This window comes from Staurois parvus, unplaced genomic scaffold (assembly GCF_062004578.1).
Source record: "Staurois parvus isolate SC_StPar_1 unplaced genomic scaffold, SC_StPar_1.0 ptg000350l, whole genome shotgun sequence".
Taxonomy (NCBI): Eukaryota; Metazoa; Chordata; class Amphibia; order Anura; family Ranidae; genus Staurois; species Staurois parvus.
In genome coordinates this window covers 891,241-904,481 of record NW_028318146.1, presented here as the reverse complement: position 1 = coordinate 904,481, position 13,241 = coordinate 891,241, and the positions used below count along the sequence as shown (strand labels likewise).

The 13,241-nt window shown below is 43.2% G+C and overlaps 1 protein-coding gene and 1 long non-coding RNA gene across 3 annotated transcripts in view; one reads left to right on the top strand and one right to left on the bottom strand.

The window, feature by feature from the left end:
- AMBRA1 (autophagy and beclin 1 regulator 1) overlaps positions 1-13,241 on the top strand; it is a 203,837-nt gene that overhangs the window by 134,204 nt on the left and 56,392 nt on the right. The window lies entirely within an intron of this gene.
- LOC149456693 (uncharacterized) lies at positions 6,354-8,420 on the bottom strand. Its single transcript, XR_016313815.1, has 2 exons — positions 8,306-8,420; positions 6,354-6,476 (listed from the first exon to the last, which is right to left on the bottom strand). It is a non-coding gene; the product is annotated as an uncharacterized LOC149456693 (long non-coding RNA).

The following is a 13,241-nucleotide window of genomic DNA, read 5'->3' as shown; positions in this document are numbered from 1 at the left end:
AGCACGATATTTATCTATAAACATGTCAGCGCGCATGCAAAAATGTACAGTAAATGTGCAGTTTGAGGTGTGAATGGGCCCTAAATGAAGTTAGAAGCTTACTGGATTTCTGACAAGAGAAAATGAGTTCTTTGTTAGGAGTTGCTAACACCTTAATAAGGTACAAAAGTACTAAATTCAAAGTGGTTTACATGCATTTGTAATGCTTTTGAGGTGTGGTTTACATACTGTGTTCATGTGCTTTCTGAAGTGAAAAGATGCCGCATGCGGTTTCCTTTTCTTTCTTTTTTTTTACACACATGAAAGCACTTTTGCGTATGTGCTTGTGCTACGTTTAAAAACACATCCAACGGCATATGGTTTAAATGATCCCTTAGTTTCAACTCTAACATGGGGGTCTCCAACTTTCCAGTACGAGAGCCACAACGTATATACAAATGTTTGCGGGCTAAAAAAAAAAATAGTTTTCCGAATGAATGCATACAATTTTAAATTAATAGGTTTTGCTTGGAACTTTTTTTGTAGTTCGCATGATAAAATTCCAAAGAAAGAACAGAGAAAGAACTTCAGTGAAACAAAGCAAAAAAAAAAAAAATCCCCTAAACTTGAGCCATTAAAAAAAGGTCAAACAAAAATCTATTCCGTTCTCATCAGAGACTCCATCAGAACCCTCCCATATGTCAGGGTCCACATCAGAGTTCCCCCTTACATCTAGTCCCCATCGGAGTCCTGCCTTACATCAGTGTCACCAGGAGAGTCCGATCTTACCTTACTTGCAGCAGGGCAGGAGGTGGAGCAGATCTGGACACAGGAAGTTCGATTCTTCTGTGAACACTGGGGCAACCATATGATTTGTTGCTAGTGGACCTCTGTGGGTGACATTTGGCCCATGGGCTGTAGTTTTGGAGACCTCTGCTTCAACAGATCAATTTGTGCAGCAGAAGTGACAGTTATAGCGTTAAGACAAATGATTTAACACTGAGGCTAGGTTGACACTTGCCCATGCAATAAGATGTATCTTTTTACCATGTAGGCTACTAACCGGGCCAGCTCCGGAAAGAAGCAGTGTGATGCAGGTTTTAGTGGTAGCCATCCAGTGCGCTGTGCAGACATGCTGTATTATACTGTAGCTTACTGCACCACACATCATACCATTAGGTCAGTATGAATGGGGCACATAGACAACAATTTTGTGTTTTGGCTGTGCTGTAATGACTGACTCCCATGAGAATGCTGGAGATCAAATTATCCCCCCGCCAGCCAGTCAAGAGGACAAATAAATCAGCTCCTGGAAAATGCCTGGGGTGAAGATGACAGCTGCCTGCTTGGGATGTAATTGTCACATTACTGGTAAGCTGAGGTGGATAATCTTGAAGAGTTTAGTTCTCTTTTAGGGTCTCATGCCCACAGATGTGTGCAGGCATAAAATACGCCTAATGTAAAATTACTGGCATTTTCCAGCCCCTGAGGGAGTGCAGGTGGGGGGAATACAGCTGGCCATAGAAGTGAATATCTGTATGTCCCTGTACTTATATGAACTTATTTTTAATCACAAAACTTTCACATCCTGAAGAAACCTCAACCAGGCAAGTGCAACCAAATGTCCATGCACAAAAGTGTCAATGTTCACTTGAGTACCAGGGTTTGCAGCCTTCCAGTTCTCTGGCCAGCTACAGGCCCCATCTGCACCCTTATGGGCACAGGACTAGATATCGATAGAGAGAGAGAGATATCGATAGAGAGAGAGAGAGATATCGATAGAGAGAGAGAGAGATATCGATAGAGAGAGAGAGAGATATCGATAGAGAGAGAGAGAGATATCGATAGAGAGAGAGAGAGATATCGATAGAGAGAGAGAGAGATATCGATAGAGAGAGAGAGAGATATCGATAGAGAGAGAGAGAGATATCGATAGCGAGAGAGAGAGATATCGATAGCGAGAGAGAGAGATATCGATAGAGAGAGAGAGAGATATCGATAGAGAGAGAGAGAGATATCGATAGAGAGAGATATCGATAGAGAGAGATATCGATAGAGAGAGATATCGATAGAGAGAGATATCGATAGAGAGAGATATCGATAGAGAGAGATATCGATAGAGAGAGATATCGATAGAGAGAGATATCGATAGAGAGAGATATCGATAGAGAGAGATATCGATAGAGAGAGATATCGATAGAGAGAGATATCGATAGAGAGAGATATCGATAGAGAGAGATATCGATAGAGAGAGATATCGATAGAGAGAGAGAGATATCGATAGAGAGAGATATCGATAGAGAGAGATATCGATAGAGAGAGAGAGATATCGATAGAGAGAGAGAGATATCGATAGAGAGAGAGAGATATCGATAGAGAGAGAGAGATATCGATAGAGAGAGAGAGATATCGATAGAGAGAGAGAGATATCGATAGAGAGAGAGAGATATCGATAGAGAGAGAGAGATATCGATAGAGAGAGATATCGATAGAGAGAGATATCGATAGAGAGAGATATCGATAGAGAGAGATATCGATAGAGAGAGATATCGATAGAGAGAGATATCGATAGAGAGAGATATCGATAGAGAGAGATATCGATAGAGAGAGAGAGAGATATCGATAGAGAGAGAGAGAGATATCGATAGAGAGAGAGAGAGATATCGATAGAGAGAGAGAGAGATATCGATAGAGAGAGAGAGAGATATCGAGAGAGAGAGATATCGAGAGAGAGAGAGAGATATCGAGAGAGAGAGAGAGATATCGATAGAGAGAGAGAGAGATATCGATAGAGAGAGAGAGAGATATCGATAGAGAGAGAGATATCGATAGAGAGAGAGATATCGATAGAGAGAGAGATATCGATAGAGAGAGAGATATCGATAGAGAGAGAGATATCGATAGAGAGAGAGATATCGATAGAGAGAGAGATATCGATAGAGAGAGAGATATCGAGAGAGAGAGAGATATCGAGAGAGAGAGAGATATCGAGAGAGAGAGAGATATCGAGAGAGAGAGAGAGAGATATCGAGAGAGAGAGAGAGATATCGAGAGAGAGAGAGAGATATCGAGAGAGAGAGAGAGATATCGAGAGAGAGAGAGAGATATCGAGAGAGAGAGATATCGAGAGAGAGAGAGAGAGAGAGATATCGAGAGAGAGAGAGAGAGAGAGATATCGAGAGAGAGAGAGAGAGAGATATCGAGAGAGAGAGAGAGAGATATCGAGAGAGAGAGAGAGATATCGAGAGAGAGAGAGAGATATCGAGAGAGAGAGAGAGATATCGAGAGAGAGAGAGAGATATCGAGAGAGAGAGAGAGAGATATCGAGAGAGAGAGAGAGAGATATCGAGAGAGAGAGAGAGATATCGAGAGAGAGAGAGAGATATCGAGAGAGAGAGAGAGATATCGAGAGAGAGAGAGATATCGAGAGAGAGAGAGATATCGAGAGAGAGAGAGAGAGAGAGAGAGAGAGATATCGAGAGAGAGAGAGAGATATCGAGAGAGAGAGAGAGAGATCGAGAGAGAGAGAGATCGAGAGAGAGAGAGAGAGAGAGAGATCGAGAGAGAGAGAGAGAGATATCGAGAGAGAGAGAGAGAGATATCGATAGAGAGAGAGAGATATCGAGAGAGAGAGAGAGATATCGAGAGAGAGAGAGAGATATCGAGAGAGAGAGAGAGATATCGAGAGAGAGAGAGAGAGAGATATCGAGAGAGAGAGAGAGAGATATCGAGAGAGAGAGAGAGAGATATCGAGAGAGAGAGAGAGATATCGAGAGAGAGAGAGAGATATCGAGAGAGAGAGAGAGATATCGAGAGAGAGAGAGAGAGAGATATCGAGAGAGAGAGAGAGAGAGATATCGAGAGAGAGAGAGAGATATCGAGAGAGAGAGAGAGATATCGAGAGAGAGAGAGAGATATCGAGAGAGAGAGAGAGATATCGAGAGAGAGAGAGAGAGATATCGAGAGAGAGAGAGAGATATCGAGAGAGAGAGAGAGATATCGAGAGAGAGAGAGAGATATCGAGAGAGAGAGAGAGATATCGAGAGAGAGAGATATCGAGAGAGAGAGATATCGAGAGAGAGAGAGAGAGAGAGATATCGAGAGAGAGAGAGAGAGAGAGAGATATCGAGAGAGAGAGAGAGAGATATCGAGAGAGAGAGAGAGATATCGAGAGAGAGAGAGAGATATCGAGAGAGAGAGAGAGATATCGAGAGAGAGAGAGAGATATCGAGAGAGAGAGAGAGATATCGATAGAGAGAGAGAGATATCGATAGAGAGAGAGAGAGATCGATAGAGAGAGAGAGAGATCGATAGAGAGAGAGAGAGAGAGAGAGAGAGAGAGAGATCGATAGAGAGAGAGAGAGATCGATAGAGAGAGAGATCGATAGAGAGAGAGAGAGATCGATAGAGAGAGAGAGAGAGATCGATAGAGAGAGAGAGAGAGATCGATAGAGAGAGAGAGAGATCGATAGAGAGAGAGAGAGATCGATAGAGAGAGAGAGAGATATCGATAGAGAGAGAGAGAGATATCGATAGAGAGAGAGAGAGATATCGATAGAGAGAGAGAGAGAGATATCGATAGAGAGAGAGAGAGAGAGAGAGATCGATAGAGAGAGAGAGAGAGAGAGATCGATAGAGAGAGAGAGAGAGATATATCGATAGAGAGAGAGAGAGAGAGATATCGATAGAGAGAGAGAGAGAGAGAGATATCGATAGAGAGAGAGAGAGAGAGAGATATCGATAGAGAGAGAGAGAGAGAGATATCGATAGAGAGAGAGAGAGAGAGATATCGATAGAGAGAGAGAGAGAGAGATATCGATAGAGAGAGAGAGATATCGAGAGAGAGAGAGAGAGATATCGATAGAGAGAGAGAGAGAGAGAGAGAGAGAGAGATATCGATAGAGAGAGAGAGAGATATCGATAGAGAGAGAGAGAGAGAGAGAGAGATATCGATAGAGAGAGAGAGAGAGATATCGAGAGAGAGAGAGAGATATATAATTAGATTTTTGTAGATTCAATGTTGAATGTCATTAAGTTTTAAAGCAACCCTAGCTCCAGCTGAAAGATTTAACACATACAAACAGGTGTTGGCTGTCTTTGCGTAAGCTGCTTTCAGGCTTTGCCAAGCTTTAAAAGAGAAGTTTGGGATTTAAAAACAACACACTAGTTGGATACAGCACGGGTTGTTCCCCTGACACCTTTACACCAAGAACTGAGAGATCATGGACTGCTGATCGTTCAGTTCTCGGTCTTTACTGAGCAGAGAGCCTGTGACTGTCAGTTACTGGCTTTCTGCTCTGCCCTTCCAGTGCTCACTGGAGCGCCAGATTGTGAAGGGGGGCGAGAGTGGCTGATTCAGGCTTTCAGCAGCACTCTGAGAAGGCAGCCGTCTGGGTAGATCCCGACATTAAAGCCGAGATCAGAGTCTGGAGCAGCTGGGTGACATCAGCAGACACCAGCCCGCTGTTAGCTGAATATGGATCCCAGAAATGTAGATGTAAATGCACTCCTGTGACCTACAGTAGAAGTAGGGCCAAAAAAGCTTTGGCCCTACTTCCCCTTTTAATCAACTGTCTAGTAGTGCTGAAGCTTCCCAAAGCGTGACAGCCTGCATTCCCTTTAAGATCTGTGTTCAACATTTCCAAGCTGGAACAGTCAAAGATCACTGCTTTTAAAAGCCTGTTCCTTGCTGCTCCAAATTGGCCAAAAGCTTTGTAAAAATCTGCTGTATGCGCTGTTATTGAACATTCTGACGCCAATATGTATACGACTTAAGTATCATACACTTTATCAAAGGCTTGTACATGTCTCAGATGATTGCACTGAGATATCTGTCCAACCTCTGACTCCCTGGGGGTCATTTACATAGTGTGCTGCAATGTACATGTTTCCATTGCATTAAAAATGAATGGACTGTCAACGCACCTCAATACACTGTTTTAAACATAAAACTATGCATAGTCTTGGCCAAAAATATTGGTACCCCTGCATTTCTGTCAGATAATGCACCACTTCGCCCAGGAAATTGTTGCAATTACAAATATTTAGGCATTCTCCAAGGAGATTAGCTACAGTGCCATGGGCTGTAGACTTCTTGACAATGTTGCGCACAGTGGACACAGGAACATTAGGATCTCTGGAGATGTACTTGTAACATTGAGATTGTCCATGCTTTTCCACAATTTTTGTTGTCAAATCCTCAATTTCTTTTCTGCTCTTTCTCTTCTCCATATTCCATGTGGTACACAGACACACAACAGAAAGATTTAGTCAATTCTTCACTATTTTAACTGATTGTCGGAGTGCTTTCTATATTGTCAGCGCCTGTTGATTTACACAGGTGAGTTTAATTACAAATTTACAGGAGCATCACAAACTTGGAATGGAATTTATTTCTTACAGTTTTGAAAAGGTGGCAATAATTTTTTCCAGTCCATTTTGGGGTTTTGCATGGAATATGTCAGATTTGGCTTTTCATTTCTTCACTTTTTTGTGTCCTACAAGCAAAAGAAATAAATATGAGAATGCCAAAACATTTGTAACTGCAACAATTTTCTTTGCGACGTGGTGCATTATCCGACAGAAATGCAGGGGTGCCAGTATTTTTGGCCATGAATGTATGCGTCTGTGATGCACTTAATGCAGGTGTGTTGCAGCGCACTGTAGATGTGTGCCGTGGTGCAGTTAACATTGCAGTGCACATCTACAGTGTGTTACCATGTGGTGTTCTTTGAGGAAGCCCTATGACTTGCCATGGTACTAAAATTGTTTATGGGTGGTCATGGTGCTTGCACAATTAATAGATTTGCAGATTTGTTAATAGATTTGTTGTTTAAAAATGATGGTGCCTGTTGCATGGATGTCTCCAACAATTTGGAAGATGATTGTGAAGACCAGCACTCCTCGCACGGAAGCATTTGCCGGCCTGTTCTGAAGCCTTACATGGCCAGCTGTCACTTTGGACTGTAGAAACATTGACATTTTACAGTAATCAAAGCCACAAGGTCACTTTCTCATTTCTTTTGGCTCTGGTTACAAGATGGCTGCCATCGGCCTATATAAATAAGGAGGGGGTCATGCATTTGTAATGCTAGATGGCCTACATGGAGGTACAGGATTGTTGTATCCTCTGTCCACAATATTTAAAGCGGAGTTCCGGTTGCAGAAAAAAAAAAAAAAAGTCAGCAGCTACAAAAACTGTAGCTGCTGACTTTTAAAATACAGCCACTTACCTGTCCCTCGGTCCAGCGGTGTCCTCACCTCCACCTTCACAGGCCGTCTTCTCTCCCTGGCGCCGGCATGTTTAGGCTACGTTCACACTAGCGTTGTGTGCAGGCGGCAGAGAGGCGTTTGGGAAGCGTTTTTACCGCTTCCCAAACACCTCTGACAATTCTGCACATTGCAGCACATGGTGCTGTTCTAACGGGAGCGGTAGCGTCGCGTCGCGGCAAAACGGACGCCTCTGGTCGAGTCAGGAGGCGTTGAAGCCTCCTATTCTAGTCTATGGTGCCGCTCCGCAAACGCCCGGCAGGCATTTGCGGTGCGGTTGCAACGTGGTTGCAGGGCGTTTGCGGAGCGGTAACACCATTCAAACTTCATTATAGGCGTTTGTGGGGTGTTCAAATGCCTAGCAACTTCCGCTAAACCGCGCATGCGGCGTTTGCGGAGCATTTGCCGAGCGTTAAACGCTCCGCAAATGCCGGACTAACGCTTGCCAAACGCTATAGGGGCGTTTGGCAAGCGTTGGTAAAACAGTCAAGTATGAACGAGCCCTTAGTGTGGACACTTGGCTGTGACAGCTTGCGGCTTCACAGCTGGGTGCCCACTGCGCATGCGCGAGTAGCGCTGAGCTTTGTGAATGGCCCTGTAGACTTTTAGGACCTGTCACGTGTCCCAGAAGACCACAGGGAGGGAGGGGGGAGGACAACTTCCGCTTCTGATCACCTAGGCAATCGCAGTGGAAATGGCAGCGGGTACCTGTCAAATTCAGGTACCCACTCCCCAAAGGTGCCAATCCTTAATGGGGAGGGGGGGACAGAGGCTTAAAGCGGAACTTCTCCTTTTGGGTGGAACTCTGCTTTAAGGGTCTCTAGAGGTACTACATGAGCTTTATTTTCCGTTTCTTCTGAATCGCCACATACCTCCCATTCATTCAATCCCCTCGGCTTCCTGTTATCTGGGGATTCCACAAGGCATTTTCTCTGAGGGGATTTAAAACTGTGCAGTGCGTTTGCAGCTGCTGCCATCTCACTTATCCCAGTGACCCCCCCCCCCGGAATAGGTGCATCAGGAAACCTTTCCATGAGGGGATAATTAACCCAATTACCTCTCGCTCTAACGAGGGAGATCCAGCCAGCGATTTGGTTTCCATGACAACACAGGATCCCAGAGAGCTGTATGCTATCCTTGAGAGCTCAACACGAGCAGGACTTTGCCTTCGCTGTCCTGTGCCCTTTATAGACTGTGTGCAAAGCTTGCACCCTAGATGCCAGAACCCCCCCCCCTTCCTCCCCATCCTGTTGCCATAGTTACCAGGCTTTATTCCTCTGGGAATTAATAGTGATTAAAGCTGCGGCATCCTTGGAATAAAGACATGCTTTCACTGCTGGCATGATTAAGAGCTGTAACAAAATGTTTCTCCCCATATCTGTGATGTGTCCTTATGTCACCTGTTTCAGCATTTCACTCTCAATCTGCAAAGATTTTCTCCAGATAATTGTATCAGTAGTTACCAGCAGAGTCAATGTAAAAGGCTAAATACACAGCTGACTTGCAATACGTTAACTGTTTTACCTGTCAGAGGATTTGTAGTTCTGCTCCCTTTGTCTTGTGATGAGGACACACCTATCAGACAGAACATCTAGGTCCTGTGCCCTCTGACACCCTTCTGTACATCTCACTGCAGTTGGGAAATTAATCCGGGTTTAGGACTTGCCTTAGCCTGTGGTTGGACCATGAGTGAGCAGAAGTGGTCCTGTGTGTTCCACCTTCTTTTTGTGAAGATTTTCATGTTGGGTAAACAGTTCTGTGCAATGAAATGGTGATAGACCGGCTTACACTTTTTTGCTGGCTTTCAGCTGTGTATGGCATTTATAGAGTTTGATATCGAGCCAAAACCAGACATTTATGATGGCTGTCTCTAAAAATACATAAAAATAATCCATTTGGCTTTACCTGTGGCACTGGGTCCAAAAGTAGGCCTCCTAAATGCCTGCACACTGTCTCGGTTGATCTTGTGCTCGGGAGTCCTTAGTACCCAGACAATCTGTTTTGCAAGTGCTGACTACACCGCTTCCAGTCTCCAACTGACCATTACCTTCAGCTATTGCTTGCTGAAGGCATAGTTGGCCTCACTGGCCCTTAAGAAGGCACTGCCTAAGGGTCACCGATCACGTTACAACCTTACTGTGCAATCAACTTTATCAAATTTTCCAAAACTTTGTAATATACTGACCTTGCTAATCTGCCCAATCAGTCTGTATTCCATCAGGCAGGCCCTTGTATTACAATATTGCTTGTAGATCTAAAGGACGACGTAATTTATGCAGTTATCTTTAGACCATACTGTATATGAACACAAGGACTATTTTTACCCACAAACAACCTAGTCACATGTATGCTTGTCTGAAGCTAGTTTAAATTTATCTGGGGCTTGGCTCTGATTTTAAGGCCAGGCCCCTACTACCCGTCTTTTTTCTGTCTAGTCAAAGAGCTTCAATGGCCAGAAATGGTGCATGGGCAGTTCCTAGCCTTGCCTGTGCTTGTCTTTCTAGCTAGGTGCATTGTAAAAGATCTCAGTAGAAGCCATATTGAGGTACTTTGTACATATGGCTCTTTTGTTCAGCACGTTGCAAAGTGGGACCACCACTCCTAGGCTGGATGATCCCTATAAGCAGGGTGTGCAGACTGCTGTTGGACACATGGAAAAGGGCATTCTGGCTAAGAAAGGTAAATGTGGATATGTTAAAGCTGAAGTTTATTCTACTTATATTTTTGCCTTCCTTAGTTCTCTCCTCCCTCATTAATATGCATTTTAAGTAAACTATTTCTGTCTTTATTAACTTATTTCAGACCCAGTGATGTCTTCATGGGTCTCTGTACTTCTATGTGCAATTCAGGCAGATCAGGGCTGCAACAGGGGGTGATATCTCTCTCTCTATGTATGAGTGTGTATATGTATGTATATGTGTGTGTGTGTATGTGTATATGTGTATATGTATATGTGTGTATGTATATGTGTGTATATATATATATATATATATATATATATATATATATATATATATATATATATATATATATATGTATGTGTATGTATGTATATATATATATATATATATATATATATATATATATGTATGTGTGTATATATATATGTATGTGTATATGTGTGTGTGTCTTCCTGAAAACCTCACAGCCTCCTGCCTTAGTACTCCTCTCAAGAGCCTTCAGTCCTGATGCGAACAGTGGGATGGCCCTTGGGAGGAGATCTACAAATATCAAAATGCCTTGAGTAACTGGCATTCTTTGCATTAAGGAAAAATGAGAATACGATCTCTAATTTGCAAAGTCTTTTTTAATTAAAAAATATCTGCATACAAAAATTTGTGCGACTGCACTGTTTCAAGCATAACATTACTGTTCATCAAGCAACAATTGTAGCTTGATGAAGAGCAGTGTTATGCTTGAAACTGCACAGTGGCACTCATTTTTGCATGCAGTTATTTAAAAGTATGTTTAAGTAAAGACTTTTTGCAAATTGGAGATCTCGTTCTCATTTTTTCTTGGATGTTCTACGTTGGTGGAATCATGGGAACCCACCATTTAATGATATTTCCAACAAACAGGATTGCAACACAATAAGAGTAACCCGCTTCAAATTTTGATTGATTTTTTTGCATTAAGGTAAAAAAGAAGTTTAGGTAGCAGAATGCCCCCAAACACCCCCCCCCCCCCCGCCTTATACTTACATTACTCGATCCAGCCCTCTGCATGTCTGTAGCAGATCTCTCTCCACTTTTACAGGCTTGGGTGAGAGCAGCATAAGCCATTGGCTCAGTCAAATCCTGGAGCGGGGCTGAGCTGCATTGTCTATAGACACAACGTGGCTCGGGAGCGAGCCCACAGGTGTGCCCCCATAGCAAGCAGCCTGCTATGGGGGTACACTCCTAAGAAGAGGAGCCAGGATGAGCCGGCAAGGGACCCAAGAAGAGGAGGTTCGGGGCCGCTCTGTGCAGTTAATTTGCATAGAGCAGGTAAGCATAAACCTGTGTTTTATTTATTTTATTTTTTTTAAATAGTTTACAATCACTTAAAAGTAAGGCCTGGCATTCAGATTTGAGGTACTCTTAAGCAGAACTTTTGATTTTTGAAGTTAAAATGTATTTGTTTTCTTGAGGAACTTTAAAACAAAATTCATTCTGTTTATGCCTTCTTAAAGTCCTACCCTACTTTTAAAGTTGCACACTTTCTTAAGGTATGCTGTTCAACACCATTTGAAATCACTTTGCAGTGCAATAGAGAAGTTCTGGGGAGTGCCCACTATCTTTCAGTGTTAGTCTTTTCAAGGGGATATGGGGCAGCTAACAGATATCGAAATAAGTGAACATTTTGTACAGTGAGAACTGTGCTGCTGGTGTATGGCTGTCTCCCTGCACCTTAATATCAGTCATTTTTTTTTTTCCCTTCCATTTTTTTTTTTACTGCTATGGGGGGTCTCGTTTGCCTGATCCTCCCTGCCATTTAATACTCGATTGAGCGTTAAATCAGCCGCAGAATTGTTTTCAGAGGATAATTTGGAAATGAATTTCCCCACAGATGAGCCGCCAGCCTCGGAATCTTTCTGAAATGTCACGTCTGTAGCGTTTGTCAGTGCTGGGTCAGCAAGCGTTTGTAAAGAAAGCGAGACTGGCTCTACCTTATTCTTTCCAAACCAGAGAACATCTGTTTACTCATTAACCTATCAGGTTCGGAGATGAAGGCTACCATCGCAGCTTAGAGCATGCATGATCAAATAGGCAGATTCACATTTTTTGCTTTGGTGCAGTTGTTAAAGAGCTCATAGCCAAGGTGGAAAAATAAGTATTAATGGTATATAAGAGGCAAATGGCTTCATCTATATTGTTGTAGTTACCACCAAGCACCGTCCAGCAAAATAATAAAATCAGTGCCCTCCAAAGTGCTAACTACTTTGATTTAGTGGTAGAGCTTGCATTGTCAAATGATCTTGAGAATAAGGCCCCTTTCACACGGGCATTCCGATGAGGTCTGCCTGTCTGATCAGATTGTCCATGTATCCCTATGGACCAGCGGATATAAACACACTTGTGTCCATTCAAACTTGCCTACCTCCAATCCAATTCGGTCCACTAGAAAAACGGAAGGGTGTCCAACCCCTTCCATCTAGGCGACAGTCAGGAGTAAATAGGCAGTGAAGTCCATCTGCACCTGACTGCCCATAGAGCAGAGCGGGCTGTACATAAACTGAGCAGTCACGTACCAGTCATTTGCCTGCTTTGCTCTGATCAGCAGACAGTTCCCTTGCTTATAACTGAGTACTCCCCATGTGAAAGGGGCCTAACTAGCAATACATTATATGGTCAAAGTTAGACATCTGACCGTCACATCCGTTATATGGTTACCCCTCCAAAGGTCAGGTGTTTGAAGGCTTGTGGAAGGCTGTTTTCTGTTGATGCATGGCCTTGCCCCTGTGCTGTATAAAGACCTGGTTTGATGTGGAGGAACCTGAGTGGCTTGCACAGAACTCTGATCTCTACCTCCTTGTACACTTTTGAGATGGATTGAAACACACATTGTGAGCTCAATCAACATTAGTACCTGACTTCACAAATGCTTACTTGGCTGAATTGGCATTGATTCCCGAAGACACACGCTGGAAAGCCTTTTCAGAAGTGGAGAGTGGAGGCTTTTACAGCCACCAAAATGAGGAGCAAATTCATAATAATTCTCATGGTTTGGGAATGTTCTGCAAACACATATAGGGGTAATGATTGGGTGTAGGGCACACTTTGGCTGCATGGTGTAGCACAGATCTTAGTAGGGCCACCCATGCTTAGAAAAGATCTATGGTGAATACACGTTCACTAAAAAGATTTTTCTTGGTGCTCTGTAGTGGGAATATATGGAACAATTAACCCCATCTTATTAAAAAAATGTGCTGTAGGTTTGTGGAATACCCAAGCAAGAACTGCAAATGGGTTTTATGTAATCCGTTGTCCTTCTAGTCACCACCTAATATGCAC